The sequence below is a fragment of the Equus caballus genome, chromosome 20 (assembly GCF_041296265.1).
Source record: "Equus caballus isolate H_3958 breed thoroughbred chromosome 20, TB-T2T, whole genome shotgun sequence".
In the NCBI taxonomy this organism is placed as follows: domain Eukaryota; kingdom Metazoa; phylum Chordata; class Mammalia; order Perissodactyla; family Equidae; genus Equus; species Equus caballus.
The window spans coordinates 45,299,550-45,312,099 of NC_091703.1; positions in this window are offsets into that span (position 1 = coordinate 45,299,550).

Below are 12,550 nucleotides of genomic sequence, written 5' to 3' on the forward strand. Positions count from 1 at the left end.
GGGGCGCCCGGGCGGAGCGGGGCGCCGGGACCTCTGACCCGGCCCGCCCTCCAGTTTTCGGTTTCACCTTTATCTCTTCCCCCAGTTCCCAGCCTCCATCGTTTTCACTTGGGTATTTGCCTACGAAACTGTCACTTGAAATTTCACTGATATACCTGCATTTTGATGCAGAGGAAGATGGGAGGAAACGAGAGAAGTAAGGCTTATTTCCAGTTTTTCACGCCCCTCTCTCCTTTGCTTCCCATTTAAAACAAAAAACAAAACAACACACATTCCCATATTTCTCCACAGAAAGTCAGCAGAGGTCACACCGTTGGCAAATTCCGCGCGGGGGTGGGGTGGGGGAGTCTTGTGGGTTTGTGGGTGTTCGTGCACCGATGGAAACGGGGATGCTGAAAAATCCCTATGCTTACACTTGTGTATATTCTTCATTTTCCTTCGCTTTGTTTCATGGGCGATAGATGAGGCTTTTTGTGAGCTGTGGTTCTGAGGCTGATGAATGAAATACGTACAGCTGGTTATCTTGTCGAACTCATACGGAGGGATGCAATAGCTGCTTTATTTTATGAAGAGTGGATTTAACCAAGGAAGATTTAGAGAAGATTTATTTTGCTAGGGAAGAAACCTGACCCACCTTCATTATGCTTTCCAGCAATTGAATCAGTCCCACTCAAATTAAGAAAGCTTTAGCCAAACAAGGTGTACTGGACTAGGGAGTTGCAGCTGGGATGAGGCAGCACTTCTCTGTTAGCCATCGTGAATCTATGGTGGTGGTTAGTGTTGTCTGTGTCAGGAGTGGAATTGAATGTCATTTTTTCAAGAACTTCATTTCTGCCCAACAACAGGTTTTGGCATAAAGTCCCATTGACTTCAGAAGTTTCTGAATATTTTAAGTTGGCTAGTTCAAACTTTTATGAGAAAGAAGCAGTAAAGAACAACAATGGAGAGGTCACCCAGTTGACCCAGTGTGTTGGAGGCAGTTTCAAAGAGTGATGTGAGGCCCGAGTGGGAACAGACAAGGGTCAGCGGTGTGGTCATCATGAAGCATCGGCTTGACAGTTCTTTATAGCCCCCAGCACAACTGCAAGCCGACGACGTAGGCGATCAAGACATGGATAAAAGCTATGTTTTGAGTTCAAAAGCAGTAAGAAGGCTGCGAAACCTCTGGCACTGACAGACTGTATTTTCGTCTTTTTGATATCTGAGGGCAGTTGGTTCAGTGTGCATCCTGGAAATGGATCCCAGCTCCTCAGAGGTAAGTGCCTGTTCTGATGGGAGGAAAGAGGGTGATGCATTACAACACAAATGTGGCAGAAAGCAAGCAGCCTGTGAGTTCTGATTCCTCCTTTCAAAGATACCTTAAAGGGCTTTTGAATCAAAACACGGCTCTCTTCTAGACATCTTGAAAAGTGAAAGAATTCTAAGGTGTTACAGACTTTAAAAATTATTTAACAGAAATTTAGATACTTTAGGGGCCAGCCCCATGGCCAGTGGTTAAGTTTGGTGCCTTCTGCTTCGGTGGCCCAGGTTCCATTCCTGGGTGCAGACCTACACCAGGTGTGGACCTACACCACTTGCCGGGGGCCATGCTGTGGTGTCGTCCCACATACAAAATAGAAGAAGATTGGCACAGATGTTAGCTCAGGGCAAATCTTCCTTGGGAAAAAAAATAATAATAATTTAGATACTTTATGGTTCTATTTGCTAGATTTGCTTTTTAACTTTTTGAAAAATTCAAACATAGTAAAGTGGAGAGAAGAGCGTTACCTGTACCAGCACCCACGTTCAATAATTACCAACTAACGATCTGGTTTCTTCTTAAAACTCTAGCCACTTCCCCACCCCACCTCACTCTGTTTCACAGCAAATCCCAGACATTATATTATTTTGTATTTTACAATCTATAAATATTTCAATACGTATCTCGAAAAGATTAGGACTACCCTTTAAAACATAACCACAGTACCATCACCTCACTCCAAAAAAGTGGTGATATTTCCTTAATAGCATCAGAGTTCCAATCTATATTCACATTTCTCTGATTATACTATAACTTCATTTTTTTGTTATTTTATTTGAACAAGGATCCTAACAAGTTCTATACAATGTACCTAGTTAATATGGCCCTTAAATTACTTTTAATCACTTTTAAATCCTTCCTCTCTCTCTCTCTCTCTCAATTATTTTGTTGAAAAAACCTGATCATTTGTTCACTGGAGTGTCCCACGGTCAGGATTTTGCTGGTTGCATCTCCATACTATGTTTGTTAGGTTTTAAACATTTGTCGTATTTATTTGATCTTTTAATGTTGTAAAATGTTTGTGTAGTGATATGGCTCAAAAAATCAATAACCAAGTAGTGAAAGCATTTAAGCAAAATAAAACAGTCTTCGGGTGTGGTTAGACAGCAAAGAATAAAGCTGTTCTATGGAGTTTATGAGGGACCCTGTGCAAGTGGGAGATGCCAGCCACACCGAGGCCAATAAAACAGATCCAGGCCCTGTTTTCTAGTAGCTCGATGCCAGAAGGAGGTGCCACCTATTCATCTTTCAGCAAACATTGAATATATAGTGGATATAAAGCATTCATTAAAGAGCTGCACGTGTCATGTATCAAGTGTTAGGTAAATTTTCCTACCTTGGTTGCTGCCTTTTCGGACACAAAGACTGAAAGGTGACGGCTGTGAGGGCATGTGCCGTTCTTGAAAAGGCTCCACCTTGGTCTGGGAAGCAGGACAGGAGCAGCTCCTTCCTTCTACTTTTGCCCCTGGCTTTCCTCCCCCATCAACTCCCTTCACTTTCTGGAACTTTCTTCATCATCGTACACCTAAGGCCAAGCACAGGGGCTGGCATTGTTTGTTTAGCATCAGTTTTTTAAGTACTGACTGTGCCCAGCACTGAGCCAGGGAAACCCTCAGGCTGCCATGGGGAATAAAGACAGGAATAATTCCTTTCCTTCTTGAGGAAGGCCTGATTTGGGCAAATAATCAAAGAAACGTGAAACTGGGACAGTGATAACTGACAACTGTTATGAAGGAAAGAGGAACAGTGGGTGCCTCTAGCAGAGGTATGACCTTGTGGGGGAGGTCAGTGAAGGCTTCTGTGGGGGTGAGCTGAGGCTGGAAAGACGTGTAGGAATTAGCAAGGAGAAGTGGTGTGAACACTGAGACGCGTCTTCTGGATGTATGGGCTCGGGGTCACTGGTGACTTTATGGAGAGCGGTGTCAGAGGAGTGCTATGGGCAGGAGGCAGACTGCAGGGGTGAGATGAAGGAGTGGGAGTGGGGTGATGGAGCTCAGGACAAATACAGATCCCTCTTTGGAGAAGTTGGACAGTGAAGGGGAAGGGGCATTAAGTGGAGGATGGGAAGAGGCCAGTGAGATGTTTTTATTTTTTACAGAGAAAGAAGACATAAGGACGTAAGACCCGTAATATAAGGGTCCTGAAAAGGCTGGAGGAGGGGTAGGGGGTGGGACCCAAAACACAGGCACAAGGATTAGCCGTGGATAGGAGGAGGGGCAACTACTCGATTGCAGTGTTAACTTTTTATTATCAAAGTTTTCTAACATACACACACTTTTTGACCTCAACCTATAGGAACAGATGCATCATAACTGAAAGAGAAGTTTTAAGAAACAGTAAATACTACGTGCAATAGATACTGTTTCCTGTTCTATTTATTGCATTAAAAAATGCTGATCAAGACTCTCTAAATTAAACTGCAGTTTAAAAATGCTGTATCAGCAGGAAAGGATGCAGCTGTAGGTAAATGTGTATGTCTAGTAGTTGGCAGAGAAGTCTCATGGTTTCTGTGTTCTCTGTAAAGAAGCAGTGAAGTCCCCTGCTGGGTGTGGGAGGAAAGGGGTGGGAGTGTCTGAAAAGTGTGGGGAAGGTTTGAAAGCCCTGTGGGAAGAGGGAGAGTATGTTGCCCAGAGAAATGGGGGTGGGTGGTGTGGATGTTCAGCAAATAGTTGGAGAATGAATGAGAACCCCCCAGCCAGTCAGTCTAGGCTGGAGACCAGCTTGGGGGAAGGATGTGGGGTTTGGGGCAGACCAGAGGAGAGAAGCTGGTGTTGAGAGCCTGCCCTGCAGAAGGCAGGGCATCCCCATAAGACAGCTTCTCCAGAAGAGTCTGGAGGCTTGACTCCTGCAACCGCTCACACATTTCCTACAAAACTGTTCAGAAACTTACATTGCTCTTCCCAAGACCCGCACTGCCTGCAACAGATAACCTTAAGTACTCTTCACAGAGAAAGAGCCCACCAAATATGAACCTCAACTTGCCTCCCATCTCACTTATAACTTCTCTGTGAAGATCCATCTCTTTGTCTCTTTCCCTTCTCACCAAAGCAAAGCTGGCCGTCTGAATTCCCTGTCCCTTCCCTCCCACTTCCTTGGACCTCCAGCCGCCAGTCATCCTCTCTTCCTTGGGCATCTCTAATGCCCCTCTTCTTTGGCGTCTCCTTGTGGCAAGCAAGTTCCCTCAACTTAAAACAATTTTCCGTTTGTCCTGTCACCCACCCAAGTAAATGCTCTAACTTTCTTCCTTCTCTTAACAACAGACTTTTTATTTTAGAAAGGTTTTCTTGAAGGGGGCGGGGGTAATTAGGTTTATTTTTTCCCCAGCTTTATTGAGATATAATTGACATATAACATTGTGTACGTTTACGACACACAATGTGATGATTTGATATATACATATATTGTGAAATGATTACCAAAATAATAGTAAGGTTAGTTAATATATCCATCACCTCATGTAGCTACCTTTTTTGTGTGTGTGTATGATGAGAACTTTTAAGATCTACTCTCTTAGCAACTTTCAAGTATACAATACAGTATTGTTAACTATAGTCACCATGCTGTGCATTACATCCCCAGGACTTACTCATCTTATAACTGGAAGTTGGTAGCCTCTGACCACCTTCACCCATCCCCCAACCCCCAGTCCCTGCCAACCACCAATCTACTCTGCTTCTCGAGTTTGGTTTTAACAACAGACTTTTAAAAAGTAATCTCCATTAGCTATGTCCAGTTTCTCAATAATCATTTCCTCCTTAGCCCCTTATCATGTGACTTCAGTCTCTGCCACTTTATTTGAAACTGACATTGCTCTTTCCCCATTCTCTCCTAACTTTCAAACCCCTTGCTCTTTGTAGCTCTAAGCACTCGATTACCCCTTCTCAAAGCACAGCTCCCTGGTTCTGTCTTAGTTCTCTGTCCCTCCCTGATCACTGCTTTTTGTCTCCTTCACAAACTTCTCTCCACTCACCCCTTAAATATCCATGGGGCCAGAATTCTATCCCGGTACCCCTTTCTTGTCTCTCTCACCTCCTTTAGCAAGCTTACCTTCTCCCAGGGCGTCAAGTCCTGTGCATATGCTGGTAGCTCTCCAGTCCCTGTCTCCGCCTTCCACCTCTCCCCTGAGCCCAAACCTAAACTTCCTTTACCTTTCTAGATATTTCCGTGTAACTATTTACATCCATGTGACAACCTTCTATCCAAATTACCTCATCTTAAATAGATGACCTAAAATGAAGCCTTTATTGCCCCGTTGATGTCCTTTTTCTTCTTTTTTGTTATTTATTGCTGCATAACAACCACCCCAAAACTTCCCAGCTTAAAACAGCAGTAATTTATTATTTCTCACAATTCTTTGGGATCAGCTGGGGCTGGAGCCTCTAAGACAAACTCACCCAGGCAGCGGGGGCCTTAGTGCTGGCTGTCGCTGGTGCACTTTGCTTCTCTTCAACGTGGCCTCTGTCTCACACTTGGCCTCTTAGCATCCAGTAGCCGAGCTCAAGCTTTACGCGGTGACTGGCTTCCAAAGGGGCAGAAGCAGACGCTGCCAGGCCTCTCGGCGGGGCTGGAATTGGTACAGTGTTAGTTCTAGTTCATGCATTTGGTCAAAGCAAATCACAAAGCCCGCCCAGATTCAAGGAGGGTAGAAACAGACTCCACCTCTTGATGGGTGGAGCAGCAGGCACTTAGAAGGATGGAAGGAATTGTTGGCAGCCATCTTTGCATATAATCCACGATGCTGTATAGAGTTTTGCTCAGTCATATGGCATTTACTACGTGCTGGGCAATGGCTGAGTATTTGCATGCATTCCCTCATTCAGTCTTCACAACATCCCTGTGATGGAGCTGCTACTATTATCCCCAATTAACAGGTGGAGAACTGAAAAGGTGAGGGCAATTTCTTCAGGACTGAGAACTAGTAAGTGGTGGACCTAGGGTTTGAATGGAGGCTGTCTGGTTCCTGAGTCCCAGCTTTTACGACCACTGTCTGCTCATGCTACCACATCTGACCACGCTCCCGCTGTCACATCCATAGTCCTCCAAGCGGGAATCACAGAGTCACCCACCACGCCTCATTCTCCCTCACTGGTCCACCTAGTTTGCAAGGACTGTTGTCACTCGCTCTCTCAGGTCTGGTCTCCCTCTTCATGCCTTGGCCCCCTCCTCCCCTTCTCCTCCCTGGGCTGCTGTTCTGGACTCCCATCTGGTTCCCTACCCCTGTGCTTCCTTGAATTCCCCTAGTCTTCCGTGTCTCAACCAGTTATGCTAAAATTCAAGCTGATCATGTCACTTTACTTAAAACTTCTGCTGGCTCCCTATTGTCTAATTCTGTTCAGATTCCTCAGTGTGGATACCAGGTCCTTCACAGCCTGTCCCCAGTGTACCTTTCCAGCCTCATCTCCCACCATTGCCTTTACTCCAGCCACACCAACTCTACCATAACACCAACACACCTTGCTTGTTCATGTCCATTTACAGTCATGCATCACTTAATAACGGGGATATGTTCTGAGAAATATGCCGTTAGGTGATTTTGTCATTGTGTGGACATCATAAAGAGTACTTACACAAACCCAGATGGTATGGCCTACTACATACTTAGGCTATATGATACTAATCTTATGGGACCATAAGATGTCCCATGTCGTATATGTGGTCCCTCATTGACTGAAAAGTTGTTATGTGGCCCATGACTGTATTTATGATGCTCTTATTTAACCAGCATGGACTGTATGCTAGGCACTTTGTTCAGTGATGGAGGTATATTGATGAACACGCAGACAGGGCTCCCTCAGAGCTTACAGGCTAAGTAAGGGATACAGACAATTACAGTGTGGTGAGATATACACTATAACGGGGGAATCTTGGGTGCTAAGATCACACAGGGTAACCTAACCCACACCAGGGGAATCAAGGGAGGAGGGGGTCTTTTAGGAAATCTAAGCTGGATCCTAAAGAATGAGTGAAATCCAACCAGGTGAAGGGACAAAGCAGAGTCACTCATTCGTTTCTTTCTACAAATGTTCATGGAGCACCATCTATGTTCCAGGCACTGTTCTAGGTGCTGGAAATACAACAGTAAACAAGACAAATAAGAAGTCCCTGGCTTCATGGCCAGGAAGCCAGGAGCCCTCCAGTGCCTCCAGCAACAGAGATAGGGCCTGTGCAGCAAACCTGGACGTGAGAAAAAGAACTAGAGCAGCGTTCTCAACCCTGCCTGTACATGAGTATTGCTTGCGGGGCTTGACAACATCCTGATGCCCAGGGCCTTCCCCTGAGTTATTCAGTCAGAATCTCTAGGACGGGGACTTTGGCACTGGTATTTTTCAAAGCTCCCACGTGGTTCTGATGGGCAACCAGGCTTGTAAGCCAGCATGCTAGAGGAACTGAAGCACACTGAAGCTGGAAGTGGGCATCAGAGATGGGGTTAGAGAGGTAAGCAGAGGCCAGACCACCAAGAGTCTCATAAATCCCATTAGGAAGTTTGGGCTTAATCTTGCAGGCTCTGGGAGCTGGTGAAGGATTTAAGCAGAGTAATGACAGGATCAGATAATCTACCCCCCCCCTCCCCTATTTTCTTTAACAAAGGATCAGTCTGGATGCTGTGCGTGGAATGGATTCATATGCGGCAAAAGTAAACTGATGTCAGTTTGGAGGCTGTTGTGGGAACTAAGGAGAAATGGTGGCACTGTGCTACAGTGATGGAAGTGAGGATAGAGAAGGAAGGGGAAATGTCTGAGAGAGGTTTAGAAGGAGACTAGACAGGACTCGCTGATTAATTGGAAGTAAGGGATACAGAGGAGCAAAGAGTTGTGGAAGGTTCCAGCTTGTGGTGACCTTGGTGCGGGAGACAGTGAGCCAGGAGGAACAGGTTTGGAGAGAGAGCTGGTGGGTCCGTTTGGGACCTGCTGCTTGCTCCTTTGTTCCGCTGCCTGTGATCCTATGCCTTATCTTCTCTACATGACAGGGCACTTGCTTCCTACAAGACCTGTTGTACACGTCTCCTCTTCCGGAAAGCCTTCTGCATTCTCCCCTCCATTGGCTCTGGGTGAGTTTTATCAGGTTGTGAAATCAGTATCCATTTACAGATATCTATTCTACAGCTTGGGCTCCTCCAACTAGAGATTTGTTTGAGTCCACATTGTATGCCTAGCATGGCGCATGGTACACAGGAGATGCCCAATAAATGCTTGTTAAATAGGGGAGTTAATGGATAAAGAGTTGGACCAGAAGCAAGACCTCTCCTAGGACTGTCATTAGAAGTGGGCTGGGGGCTTGCTGTTCTCGTTTCTAGGGTAAGGGACGGAAGGAGTCCAGAGGCAGAGAGAAGGGTATTTGCTGAGCTGATCAGGAAAGAGCCCAAGTTAAAGAGTTGCCTAAGCCGTTGACTTTAAGATGGAGTGATATATAGGTAGTCAGCTATCTAAATTGTCTTTTGAATATGGTTTCAAATGCCTTTCGTGTCAAAAGGTGCATAAATCTCTTACAACTTTTCTGCATCTGTTCTTTCTCTCATGCCTCTTACCATTGGTGAGTTGCGATGGTGTCAATAAGTGGACAGATCTGAGTCTAAATTCTGATTAGTAGCTGTGTGACATTGGGCATGATGCTTAACCTTTCTGAGCTCAGTTTCTTCCAACTGTAAAGTGGGGATAAAGAAAAATATATTTCTCCCAGGATTGTTGTGATGTCAAATTAAGTAATGTTTGGTGGCAAAGTACCAAGTATTGGCCAGACCTGTAGTAGGCCCTCAACAATTGCCAGGTTCCTTTCTGCCTTCTGGTCACTGAGACCTTTGTCCCTTTGCACTTCCCAGGCCTCAAGGTCAGTGGTGGAGCCAGAATTTGCTGTGTGTATTCTGACTTTCTTAGAAAGGACCCTTTGATGATTCTCCTAGGAACAGGTCTCGTACCTTTCTGCAGTTCTGGGGCACATTTGGGCAGAATTTACATGTAAGAAGTGCTTCAAAAGAAAAACAAAGAATCCTAGAAAGGCAGAGCTGGGCAAGCCCTCACTTTAATACCAGGACAAAAACTGGTGTAGAGTATAAGGAAAAAATAAGGATATGTAGTGATTTTTTTTATGACATTTAATTCATTCCATTTAAAAAAACTGTATTGTGAGATCATATCCCTTTTTTTTTTTTTTTTTTTTTTTTTACCATTTCTTTTATGAAATCCTTTCTGTGAAATCTTCAGTTTGGGGAACCGATGATCTAGTCTTACCTCACTTTACATGAGGGAGTGTAGAACAGTCATGTGTTATGTAATACTAATGGAATGTGCACTATTTTCACAAACACTAAGCTCGTATTTGACTGCAGGCTCCCTGAGGGCTGTGGTTGTGTCTGCTATTTTTCACACCCTGTAATCCCAGCACACGGCATCATGCCTGGTGTGGAGGGCTCACAGTGATAGTCAGTTGGAGGAATAAATGAAACCCTCAGCCCAGGGACTCTTAGAGTCCTAGTTTGTAATGATATTTATTCTCATCGACGGAGCCCAAAAACTCCTTGAGGGATGGCCATCTGTCCTCTGTTGCCCAACTGGGCAGGTGCTCCGTGAGTGACTAAGCCCCCAGGTCACACAGAGATCTGGCACGGCCAGGAAAAGATAACCCAAGAACCTGAATGACCGCAGGAGCCTCCAGGCAGTTCCCTTATCTTATCTCATTTTAATCTTCACCGTAACTTTGATGGGAGGGTGATAATTTGAAGCAACAACAATTTTAAGATTCTTTAAAAGACACAGCTGAATTTTAATTCCCAAGCAGATGTGAGTTCTTAATACAGATTGGGGGGCGGGGAGTACCTTTTCTGCCTCAGTTGCTTTCTTCAGTGGAAGAAGAATAGTGACCCACAAGGTCTTGAGATAATTAAAGGCTTTTGTATAAATGGTCATTCATGGAGATCAAATGCTTTTAAAGAGTCCTGGCAGTTGAAAATTAAATAAGCAAAAAAAATTATTTGTTTTAAACTCCTCTGCTTAGAAGTTTTAAAGTTCTCTCCTTTAGTAGGATTTTATTATTTGCTATGAGATACCACTTTTCTGTGAAATACTATAAACTAGTGTTTTCAAACCATAGGTTTCAACCCAATGAGGTCATGAAGTCTATTTAGTCGATGGAGGTCTGCATTAAAAAAATGGTAAAAGAAATAAAATAGAATAGAAGATATCAGAGTGTGCTGTGTTGCATAACTTTGGTTTATATTATACATGTTTTTTATTAAGATTTTATTTTTCCTTTTTCTCCCCAAAGCCCCCCGGGACATAGTTGTGTACTTTTAGTTGTGGGTCCTTCTAGTTGTGGCATGTGGGATGCCACCTCAGAGTGGCCTGATGAGCGGTGCCGTGTCTGCGCCCAGGATTTGAGCCGGCAAAACCCTGGGCTGCCGAAGTGGAGCGCACGAACTCAACCACTCAGCCAAGGGGTTGGCCCCATATATATGTTTTTTATATATACATACACATGATTTAGGAGATAAAAAGTGTGTTTCTTTTTATAGGTTATGGTCAAAAAAGTTTGAAAAAGTGGTTTTGTGAATGATGCCTTGCACATTATGGGGCTTGAAAGGTGTACACTGACCTGGATAAAAGGATGTTTTTTGTGTCATCGTGACATGATAGCAATAAAGAAATCTGGACGCTGGGCCAGTTCCTGCAAAATGTCTCGTCAACTGGGAAGCTATTTGTGCTTCACATTCTCCTTTGATTTGTAAGAATAATGAGAGTTTGCTTATAAAAAGTGAAAGATGCCGACTTGGACGAGGGAGCAAGGGCACATGAATTTAGGAATGAGGCTGTGTAACGGGCTGTAGTCTAAGGCATTTGTGGCTTTAACGGTTGTGCATCCTGCTCTCTGGGAGCGATCCAGTGGTCGGTGACGTGTAGTAATTTGAAATTTGCTGAGGCACAAACCTGAGTACTTCCCAGGAGGCAAGGCCTGGGCTGGGGACAGTCATTTAGCTCAGGAGTGAGCCGTGCCCCTGCCTTCCATCTGCATTTTGACTCGGCAAGCTATTTTTTCTATTCTTTATCTTGAGAGCCGTTAACTCCTTAAGGTAATAAAAAGTTTGCTTCCGTCTGAAGAGTGACCATGCTATGAAAGGTGAGGTCTGAGTGAGACTTGTGATATGAAGATAATGCCAAGCAAGAGCCCCTTGACAGGGTGTGGCTCCCGGTGCTCCAGGTTGGCGGTTCCTGGAGCTCTCTCTGGGTAGCTCTGAAGGCTTTGCTGCCTTTTTAGGATCTGTAGGGTGAGCCTTGAGTTGAGGCAGTATTCATTTATTATAAAGCCTCTGGAAGGTAGAAACTTAGTGTGTAGAAATCTTCACTTTTGTTTAAAAAGAGGAGAAAACATTTGTGTGTGTGTGTTTGGTTTTTGCTTATTGATCCTGATACTGCTGACTGTGAAGTTCCCTGATACGTCTGAGTGGTTACACTCTTTAGGATGCTGTGTGTCTGTCTCAGGTCTGCCCAGAGCTGAGGCCGTCCCACAGCTCTGGGCAGGAAAGGAAGACTAGGGGCACAACACGGATAGATTCTGAGCGGGCAAATCAGGACCAGATTCTGCTTCTGCCTTCACATGTAGATGCTGACTCTTTTGAAGGAATTACAATAAAGTCACTTTTGGGTTGACCCATGTGCCTGTCTTCTAAAACATAAACTAGATAACAGGCGGGAGTCCGGGGGAGAGTCCACCCCCATCCCAATTCTCCAGTAGTTGCTGACCTAAAGTTGGCATTCTGTAATGTGCCTGTGAGTCATAGTTGCAATTGTAGAAAGAGGGGAAAAGATAAGAAAAGGGGAGAGGTGTGTTAGTTTATCATGATGTGAAAAGTTGTGCCTCACTTTTTATTTTAAAAAAAGTTAGGCTGAGATGCATTCATTCATTGCTGCACCATGGAGGTCGCCAGGAGGCTGACTCTGCTCTCTGAGCTCTGCACGTGCAGAGGCTAGGTGGGCAACTCACCTGACCATCATTAGGTCCAGGGAAAACTTGTCTGGGCCATCCCAACCAACTATAATCAAGTCAGTGGCCATTTGTTGAGTGCCTGCTACCTCCAACACCAGCCAGATGCCTTCATATAGTAAATACTCAACAAGTGTTAGTTTAACATATTGATGTGAGATGCTGTAGTCGGCCCTGGGCTGACGGGAGGTATAAAAATGAACAAAGCATGGTCCTCGTCTCCATGAGGCTCATGATCCAGAAAGGGACAAGAAGGCAACTAATTATAAGTCTAGCTGA